The following is an 11,545-nucleotide window of genomic DNA, read 5'->3' as shown; positions in this document are numbered from 1 at the left end:
TGTTCATTGGCTTCACTAGGTCTTCTTCTAAATTTGAACTCCTTTATCTTTATCTCCAATGATTTGATCTTCTGAATGATTCTTTTGCACGTACTTTAAAGGTTTTTTAGGTGCTTTCTTATGTCCTTTTTATTTTGCATTTGGTTCTGTGTACACTAAAAATTTGATCTGAAGATAATTTATTAAATACAAAGTTATTTAGTTAATCAAAGTATTTATTCTGCTACTGTATAAATCAATTTAATAATTTCTTCATATAGTTAATTTTCCTAATTCATCATATCTTAATTCATTTCTTCTATTTTCCTAACTAAATAAATGAGTTTAATGAATTTGTTTATTTAATTCTTTCCCACCATAAAATTTAAATTTTTAATTGAAATTAGACACATGTGTCCTAACAATTAACCATCTCCTAGCCTAATTTTCTTCTAACCAACCCTCTAACCTAACCATGGCTTAACCAACCATATCCTCTCTAATTTCCTCATCCTCACCTCTTGTGGGTTGTTCACTCTCCCTTGTAGACACATGGCACCTTTGCTACTTGTCCCTCCACCCCTTGCCACTTGCCTCTTTATTGGCACTTGGTGGAGATTCTTTGACTCTTGTCTTTCTAGTAATGACATGTGTCCTCTTCTTCAACCTCTCCTCCAACTTCTTCACTCTCAACCGTTGATATCTCCAAATTGAATCTTGACCGTTGATTCGTGCCACCTCAGCCTTGGCTTTGAAAAATCTATAAATGACCCTCTTTTTAGCCATGAGACCCCCCAGCATCTTGAGCATTCTTATCATTATCAACAACCTTAGTATCATCTCTAGAAACACAATTAGCTTCGCATGAAAATTAGCTTATCACAGTACCATTTTGCATCTAGTGTAAATGGCTTTCCTTGCATTTTTCATTATAGTTTAGAATTACATTGCATATCATTGTATTATGTTGGAGTTGAGGAAAAATCAACTCTACAGCTCCCAAAGATCACCTACATGTAAACCTGTCACAGAAGGAGAGAAGCAAAAAAGCTATGGAGGCCAGAATTCAGAGATCCAGAAAAGAGGAGTCATATTGATTGTGCAATAAGAATGCAATTCAATATTTACAGTAGTTATGAAAATACAAAGAGAGAATCCTTATAAAAGGATACTCGAAACCCTAAAGGTGAAAATCCTAAAGAATTATAAGATTCCTAAGTTTAGCTTAAGCATAGAGTATAATAGACTAATAATTAAATAAATTATTATTAGCTAATAAAAGATTACTCTAACACACACCCTTAAGATGAACTTAGGGAGTAGCTAAAAAACAACTAAGGACTAAAAAAGCATGTAAAAAATGTAGGAAAGCAACAATGGGTCTTGACAACTAGGCCTAATGAGGTACCCAAGTACAATAAAATCTCTGTAAAGTGGAGAAAAAGGAGAAAATCCCATGGGAACAAAACTCCTCTCCAAGAAGAGATGAAAGCTCAAGTGAAGGACTAAGAAGCCTCCAAACAAGAGTGTTCCAAACGATAGGAACAAAAAGAAGAGCATGAAGAACACCATTGAAGCATGAAATAGCTGCAAACACTGTCGAAGAGTAACTGCTGATCTGAAGAACCTCCACTGAAATAGAACATGACCAGGTAGATAAGACTATAATCTGCATCAGTACCCTCAAATGACACTACTTGAATCAGATGGCAAACAAAGGTAAACAACTAAACTCAAAGATACAAATGGCATGAAACACCAAAGCCTGAAGAGTTGATCAATCAAACCAAGGAAGCATTGGAATAACAAGACAAACCTCCCCATAATGCTGAAAAGGGAGAGGGACAGGTACACTGAAAACAATGGCCAACAAGAACTGCAAGACGAAGAACCAGGAACATCAAAGGTGCATATAAAAGTACATAGTATCGTGGAAGGATCACTCACTTGACACACATCATGAAGCTAATGTTGTGGAAGGAACACTCACGTGACAAAGGTAGATGGCAAACAAAAAGGCAAACATCAACCCCCCCATGGCACTTTGTAAGTAGTGCATGTACAATAAGGCACAAGTTGTGCAAGATCCCAAGTATACAATGCATGATGGCACTTTATCTCAATGTGTTTGCATAAATAAAATGCTACAATGATCAGAAGAGACAAAAGACTGGAAACATAAAGAATAGCCAAATACGAGACATCCTACTCAAAGAAAGAGATCCCAGGACTTGAAACATCCAAGATATTCACCAGAGTGCTGAAAAGCAAAAAACTAAATAAATTATACCTAGAGCATAATTTGGAAAGAAAACTCATATGAATGGAAAGAACACAGAACAAGCTTTCCAACGATATAAAGTTTTCAAAAAATGGAGTTCAGATGCTCAAAGTATGTCTCCCGGAGTGCAAAAAATGAACCTCTTGCCTTGACAGCAAAAAAGCACCATCAAATAAGAAAAATCAGAAGATCAAACCTCCAAATCTGAAGAGAGCTCGAAAAGAGCTTTCCGACGATATAAATTTTTTGAAAAAGTGCCTCCGTATGACCAAAAGAAAAAAAACCCCTCTTTTAGGGCATAAAGAGGGTAAAAAAAAGTTTTGTTTTTTTTTTTTGACAAAAATTTTCTGACACATTTGCAGGTACAGCCATACGGATTTTTGTGCATCGTAAAGCGTGCCAATGAAAAAATCAAGGCCCAGATGCTCTTGTCACCGAAATTGGTCGAATTATATTACAAAATGACTGGAAACACCCTTCGGAAGCCAACGATGAGGTCTTTTTTTGGCCCAAACTGCTCTAAAAAAAAATTTAATGATTTTTCTGATGAATTTCAAGAAATTCGTGCCAAAAAAAAGTCCAGAACCCAAATTTGTCGAAATTTGATAAATTTTATATAGAAATAGGGGTTTTTGGGCATTTTGAGCTCAATGGTGATATCCACTTGAGCCCAAAATGATCAAAAAAAAAAAAAAAACAAATACCCCAGATCCAATAAAAAAGCTCTAAAAAAACTGAAACCCTAACCTCCAAAAAATCTTCTGAATTTGTTCCTTGTTTGCTTTCCCATCTAACATTCCTTGCACATTGTATTGGATAGTCTGATAACCTTTATAAAATATCTCACAACATGAGTAGAAATAATCTTCACCATGTTATCAAAGTTATTGTGTCCCATCCTTTTGTGTTGCAACCAACATTCACTTCTTTGCTCCAACATATAACTACTTTATTTATTTTCCTTTACATAATAGACATTGTCATTTGTTCTTATACCTTCTACAACTAACCTTCCATAAAATATTTTCCTAATCTATAATATAGACCCATGAAATATGAGCTTGTAGCCTTTACAACACATCTAACTCATAGTCGAGATTGTATCTTAAACCTTTAACATAATAAACATCATTTATCTTATGCTTACTATATATGGATATCATTCTTTACCACAAATAGGTGCAACGTCCTCACCAACAAACATTACTGATCCATCATCATACTTTTCAAAGTATATGAATTTCCTTTTGTCACTTGTCATATGATTTGAGCATCCAAGATCAATTATCCAGGATTTAGGTTCCTCTTTTGCATGCATTTTTTATGATAATTGATTTTTCACTTTCTTTCTCATTATGTAGAGTGTCAGACCTTCCACTATCCTTTTCTTTCATGGCTAAAAAAAATGATTCATAATTTGAGTCATCACATTCTTTTTCTTTAGAGAAATAGTCTCCATCAAATAATAACTCAATTTAGGCTTGTCTATATCATCTATTCTTTTATTTCTATCATCTCTTCTATAATTATTCTTTCTCTTGTTATCATTATTTGATCTCTTATAAATATATTTCTTGAAAGTACATCTAGTAACATGGGTAAGTGCACCAAGATGGTGAACAGAAAACTAGCCACATGCAAAAAAAAATGAAATTTTTCATAACCGGTGCATTTTCTGGAAATTCAAGAACGGGCCTAGCCAAAAACAATTAAAAAAACAAAAAGTTCCTCTATTTTTTAGAAGCCAATGAGTTATGTAGAACTAGAAGTTTTGGCCTTAGTTTTGCATAACCCGTATGGGTTATGTAGAACTAGGAACCAAATATGAAGTGGAGAGAGAGAGAGAGAGAGAGAGAGAGAGAGAGAGAGAGAGAGAGAGAGAGAGAGAGAGAGAGAGAGAGAGAGAGAGAGAGAGAGAGTAGGGGGTAGGAAGAGGGGGATAGAATAGGATAAGGACAGGGGGAGGGAGAGAGAGTGAAGGGGATAGGAAGAGAGGGAGAGAGAGAGAGAGAGAGAGAGAGAGAGAGAGAGTAGGAATAGGATAAGGAGAGGGGGATAGGGAGAGAGAGGGAGATTGGGAAAAGGAGAAGGGGAGAGAGGGAGATTTGGAAAAGGAGAGGGGGAGAGGGAGAGAGAGGGAGATTGGGAAAAGAGAGAGAGAGAGAGAGAGAGAGAGAGAGAGAGAGAGAGAGAGAGAGAGAGAGAGAGAGAGAGAGAGAGAGAGAGAATAGGATAAGGAGAGGGGGAGGGAGAGAGAGGGGGAGAGAGAGGAGATTGAGAGAGAGAGAGAGAGAGAGAGAGAGGTGGGGGAGAGAGAGAGAGAGAGAGAGAGAGAGAGAGAGAGAGAGAGAGAGAGAGAGAGAGAGGAGGAGGAGGAGAGGGTGAGAGACATGAGGTAGAGAGAACGAGAAAGAGAAAAGGGTGAGAGACTCAACAGAGAGAGAAGTGTGAGGGGGAGAGAGAGATGAGATAGAACTCAAGGAGGATAATTAGGGCTTATAATAGACATAGACATATATCTATATATGTATATATAACCATAGATATGCATATATACATACATAAACACATATTATATATGTATGTCTATACATATGTGTAGTAAATGCTAAGTTTACAAGCATACATTATTATTGTCGTGAGTGTGAAGTAGGGTACCTGCAACTGCAACACAAACACTCAATAGATTATTAGAAGCATGGTTAGAAAAGTAAAATCAAATGAAAGATAAACCATGGAAAAGCGACCTATCACCTCCTAAGAGATGCAAGTGTGGATTTGCTCTTAGATCTAGATAAGCAATCCTAGTGACCTGACTACACCTGGATGGAGGATTCAAAATGATATGATATGCAAGCTAGATGAGATTGATTATGCTAGATTGATCAAAGAGGCTAATTAAACTAATGATATGCATGATTAAGCCATATGATGATGCAATTAAGCTAGAATAGAGATTGATTATGCTATATGATTCAACAATTATGCTAGAATATGATCAAATTAAACTAGAACTAAGATGCAATTGCCTATGATAACAATGCTTAAATGATATGCTATAATGGATATGCCTATAGTAACAATGCCTAAAATTATATGAGATGGGATCCTTTGTGCTCCAAAATGGGGGATATTTATAGGATTTCCAAGGCCAGGGGTGAGGTGGTAGGAATCAACGGTCAAGATTGAGTCTGAAGATATCAAGGGTGAAATTGGAGGTGGTTGGAGAAGAGGTTGGAGGGAAGGACACTTGTCATCGCTGTGGTGACAAGTGTCAAGGAGCCTTTCTCATAAGAGGTCAAGTGTCCAAGGGAGGAGACATGTGGCATAAGTGTCATGTGTCTCAAGGGGAGAATATCCACACCATAGGAGGTTAGGATGAGGAGGTTAGGATAGGGTTAGTTAAACCCAGGGTTAGGTGGAATGGGTTAGGTTAGGGGGTGGTTAGGTTAGGTGGTTATAAGTTAGGAGGCATGTGGGGAATTTGAATTTAAAAATTCAAATAATAGGAAAAGGCTAATTAACTTTCAACAAACACATAAATTGATTTGTTTTAATTAATTAGGGGATTAGAAGAAATGAATTTAACAGGGGGATTAATCAATTTAGATTAATTAATCAAAGAGGACTATTTAAATTAACTTAATGAATAAATCCTTAGATTTATTGATAAGTAGATGAATGGAGAATTAATCAAATTGCTAGTGAATTCAATTAAATTGGAAAGGGGGATTAATTAAATAATTGATTATTTAATTAGCTATCTTTAGACCATTTTTAGGTATATACAATTATGTCTTCATAACTCGTACAGGTTTTGTGAAACACAAAATAATGGTTTTAGTTCTACATAACCCGTACGGGTTATGTAGAACTGTGAATAGTACTTTTTGTTTTTCAAAACTTGTGCGGGTAATGGAGAAATGTGATAGTACTTTTTTTTTTTCAAAACCTGTGTGGGTTTGGCTTGGTAAGATGGTTGGAAAATGACCCTAAGGTTTGCAAGCCCACTTTCCCCCCATTTTTGTCCCTTTACATGTTTTTTCATCTTCCCACATGATTTCTCGACTTCGTCCTCACCAAGTTTATAAATCATCAAGTGGGTATGTCTAAAATTACCACCATAATCTCACATGTCTTCTCAGTTTTCTGACCATATAAATTTTTCTATTTTTGGACAACATTAACATAGTAAACTTTAATTTTCTTTACCAGTGCCTTGACAGTCCTCACAAACATATGTCTACCACTTTTTTAATAAATTTTGATATAATTGACCAAATTAAAAATAAATTACATTTTATTGTTCTACACTAGATTCTATACAATTTTTTAAAAAAAGTTTGCATTTTTTATTATTTTGATGCAAGTTATGCCCAGCGCACGAACAAGTACCAAATTTTCAAGATGTGGTCACTTCAAAAAATCATTAAAAAAAAACTCAACGGAAAATTATAAAAAAATACAAAACTTCTAGATCTCACTCTTACCTATAATCCTACCAAAGGGTTTTGCATAATACTAAATATAACTATATATTTTGTGCAGCGCATGAAAATAGCTATGTTATGTTTTTTCTGAAAAAATCAGGAATAGTTTTTCGTGCGCGAGAGGTTTCACCCTCTTAATCTTATCCAATTTTTAAAAAAATTAGTAGTTTAGAAACTAGATTCAAAGCACTACAATTCTTGTTCTTTTCTCAACTCCTATTTTTAGTGCATGACCTTCAAATATTTCTTTGAAGTTCAGGTTTACCTGTTTTCAGAATAAAAGAAAAAAAAGTGGCCACTTATAACCCCTTTTTGTTCACCATCTTGGTGCACTTAACCGCATAATGACCAATTCTTCCACAATTAAAACATTTGAAGAGCATCTTACCTTTGTATTTTCTAGATCCTTTCTTTAGTCTCCTCACAAAATTCACGTTAATATCATCTAAACCATTGCTTGTTTTAGGTACATCTTCAATATTCTTTGTACCTTTGAATGTGGCTTCCTTCTTAACATTGTGTAGCTCCTCAAACTTTGATATCTCAAAGATAGAGAGTGACCCATAGAGCTTATCCAAGGTATATGTATCTGTGTTATGGCTTTCATCAGTAGCATACAACTTAGCCTTATAAGATATAGGTTGTCTTTTCATTACTTTTCTCATAACTTTATTTTCTTTCAATTCTCCACCAAAATTTGATTGCACTTACTATCTCATTCACTTGGTGCAGGTAACCTTCAATATTCTCATCTTCAGACATCCTTAGTGTATCAAATCTATACTTTATATTTTGCATCTTGACTTGGCTGGTCTTTTGAACTCCTTCACAAATGTTGATCAACTTATCCCAAATCTCCTTTGCAGATTTGCATTTGATGACCTTCAAGAATTCTAAGTCTCTCAAACTACTAACAATTACATTTCTTTCCTTGGCATTATTTTCATGATCCTTGACCTCATTCAAACTAGAAGGATCACTAGTCAAAGCACTATAACCAATATTAATAATATCCCATATTCCAAGCAACAAGGAATTCAAATGATATTCCATTTGTGCCTTCCAAGTGGAATAATTTGCGCCATCAAACTTTGGTGCTTTTTAACCATTCTCTCGTGACATCTTGAACTTTCCTCAAGTGCTTAAGCTTATCTTAGAGGAACATGGCTCTAAAATCCAATGTGGGGAAAAACAAAGTGATAATCACATTCACAATATGAGTAACTGAATACAATGTTTTAGGCTTGAGGCCAAGGAGGCTCATTGCTCTTGATATGGATTTACAAGCTAAGGCGCACAACCTCAAGGCAAGATACAATGGACTTGCATTATTGAAACTCATTTCTCCAAAGCAAGATACAAAGGACTTGCAGAGATGAGATGCACGATCCTAGGGCAAGATACAAATCTTCACAAGTTGCAAAAAATGTGTCACTATCTTCCAACAGGCATTAAAAAAAAGATGAATTGAACTAGATAGAATCTCTTGATCATAAACCCATTAAAAATTGATTTTTGCACTTCTTCTTCCACAAATATACTTCCACATCATCCTCAATTAATCCATACACTCAATGATCAATCCACACTTCAATTCACACATCCAAACCTCTATTTATATCAACTTGTTCACAAAAATACTTAACTAGATCAACCAAAAAATAAATATAAATTGCACACATTCGGCCACCATGAGTAAGTGAACTAAATAAAGTCCACTTTGAGATATAAATAGGACACAAATACATCACAACATGTCTTCCTAATATAATTATAATGAACCACATAGACCATTGCATCCTCCAAAGTTAGCATCAAATGTAATGTGTAGATAAACAATAAAGCACGTTAACCAGTTGGTTCAAAAACATTATCCAATGCAAATAACTCAATGCAAATCTTCACATGCCATAGTAAGACCCATAAAAATACTTTAACTCATCCTCCAAAGCATATCTAGACTAAAATAATATGATCCAAATAACATAAACCAATTCAGATAGTTAGAGGCCAATACAACAAATAACGTTGAACAATGTAAAATCATAATTTCACTTGTAGAGAAAACCAACACTTGAATTCTGAACTGGAAAACTGTACGAGAAACATGAACATGTCCTCCAAGCTGTAATACTTGAACCAACACTGCAAAGAAATGTAAAGCATTCTCCAAGTCAATCCTAATAGACAACCTCACAGTCAATAGATTGCAACAACCAATTTCAATACTTGAACAACTAAAAACCTGAAATTGTAATAGTGCAACATCCATAAAGAATAGACATTAAATCTATAACTGCAAGACATCAACTATAAATGCAGAGGAATGCATATCATTCTCCTATAAAGACTTTAAATACTCTTTCTTGCATGTTTCAGCTTGCAATATTGTCACCTTCCAGAAACACCACATACTTACTCAATATCACCAACAAACATCATAACATCCTTTGAACACTCATTTCTAGATCACATATACTGATATACCAATCAGATACAACAAAAACAATAATCGTATGGACAACACAACTAAAAATCTTATTGCTTCCTCTTCACTTTTGTCATCAATACACACAAGCGTAAAACTAATTATAACATCTTGCAAACTGCACACAATCTCTCATGACAAGTTTTACATTAATGACAACACAAACTCATATTTACAATAGTTTTACACTCTAAGTTGGTAACTAGAGGCTTTAAATATAGAATTTTTTTCTCTCTCTTACCTTAGACCCTATACTGATTGATGTTAATCTTAGTGGAAAAATATTCTACTGTAACGTATAAATTCTTTATGGTGTTAATGTGTAATTTGTTTGCAAAAGGGAATGAAATTCAAGGAGAAATGACCATATTATTCAAAATAAATCTATAAACCCTATGAGGAAAAATATATTTTGATAAAAAATATCCTAATCTATTTAAAGTGGACAAGGATTTGGCTGGCAACAATAAGGTCAATCCCATCTCAAGGTCTCAATCTGTAAATATTCCTTAAAAACCTCAGATGGTTGTTTTCAAGACTAAGGTAATACCTAACCCAATAGGTGGCTCTCTTATCTCCCCTGCATTGGCTACTTCCAAAAAGAGTGATCCTTCTATTAGCTCTTTTGAAGGTAGTAAGACTTCATCTAGCATAAACCCTTTAGTGATTTAGATGGAAGGTTCTAACAATAGCCCTTTCCCTCTTCCTATGTTTGAGGATAATTGCTCATATATTATTGCACTTGGTATTGCATGTCACCTCTCTCACTTAATAGGGTTGCAGAAATGCAAAACAAATTAAACACCTCATTAACTTTAGTCTTGTTCCTCTCATTGTAGGCATGGATACTAGACCTACTGTAACCATTAAACCCAATATGATCACTAAGTAGAATCGTTCTACTATACTAGTGCCCAAGGATATTAATTATGGGACTATATTTAACAATGACCCAGCCAATGGGCATATAAAAGTTCTTAGCCATAAGAAAAATGCTCAAGAACTAGTGTTGGACAAAATTACGTCTTTCATAGCTCAAAAAAAAACTACTCAAATGAGAGCTAAAAGTATTACCCCAAAAATAGGAGTAAAAAATGATTTAATTGATAAAGATTACCCTAATAAAGATGGAGGAGAGGTTGTGTTATCTAATGTTGGAAGGACCAATGATATTATATTCCGCTTCCTTCCAAATCTTTATCCCCCAAAATCATAAATTATAGAAAAGATTTGGTGACCAAAGATACTGCTATGATGAAGACCCCAAAGTACTTTAAGAATATTGGTAAAAATAAATTCATGAAATCTCAATATTGTAATTGAACTACTACCATGATAGATCATTCCAAAGATGACAACACATCTTCACAATCCTTCCCTATGTCCAAATGTGATCATGTGGTTGATCATAAACAAAGATGTGAGAATTAAAGCTTTGGAGAACAATCAAGTTGCCTATGATAATGTAGCATCGTAAATTTTAACCGGTCCAATTTACACATCATGTTTGTGCTCCCACTTTAGTGTGTCCTATCCTCATCCCCTCTATAGTCTAATTTGACCCTATTTTCCAACTTTGATGTCCTGAAAAACCTTTGGTGGGTTCTATCATGGAACACCCTCACCCCTAGCTATTTATTTTGGTCCTGTTTCTCAAAGGACCAAGGTGTGGGATTCCCTAGTCTAGACTACGATGCCCCAAAACTCCTTGGTCCATCTCAAATGAGCCCCAATTTGAAATCGAGTAGGTTCTATATCTCCCCGACAACATTTGGTTCTCGGGGATACACATGACCATTGGAGGTCAACCTAATCGATAATTTACCTAGGTAACTCTATATAGAGACATCCTATCAATTCATTTCATCTAGAAGCAATCCATGAGTTACCTAAACTATTTATGCATCCATGAAGCATTTATCATAAAAAATATCCAAAGATTTAAGGTTGCATATTCATCATCCAAGAATTTTGGACCAAAGTTACATCAATCTTCATGCAAGAAAGCTCATGTGTTTGTCATACCATTGCATCATCATCAAAAATTGCATATTTGAGGCATATCTCCTTAAAATTTATTTCAGTATTTGAATTATTTCATTCAAGGTTAATTCCTAAACTGAGGTTTGGCTTAAGCAAACCCCTATCCCCAACATATTTCCCTCTTTTTGTTTGTAGGACATAGGTGCAAAATATTTACCCAAGAAATATGATAGTTTCAACAATGGCGAACGGGTTCAACTTTTGGCAACAAAAAATTCAGAGGACCGGGGAAGATCTTTGCTACCTAGTCCTGAAAAAATCAAG

This window comes from Cryptomeria japonica, chromosome 4, assembly GCF_030272615.1.
Source record: "Cryptomeria japonica chromosome 4, Sugi_1.0, whole genome shotgun sequence".
NCBI classification, from domain to species: domain Eukaryota; kingdom Viridiplantae; phylum Streptophyta; class Pinopsida; order Cupressales; family Cupressaceae; genus Cryptomeria; species Cryptomeria japonica.
This window is presented reverse-complemented; position numbering follows the sequence as displayed.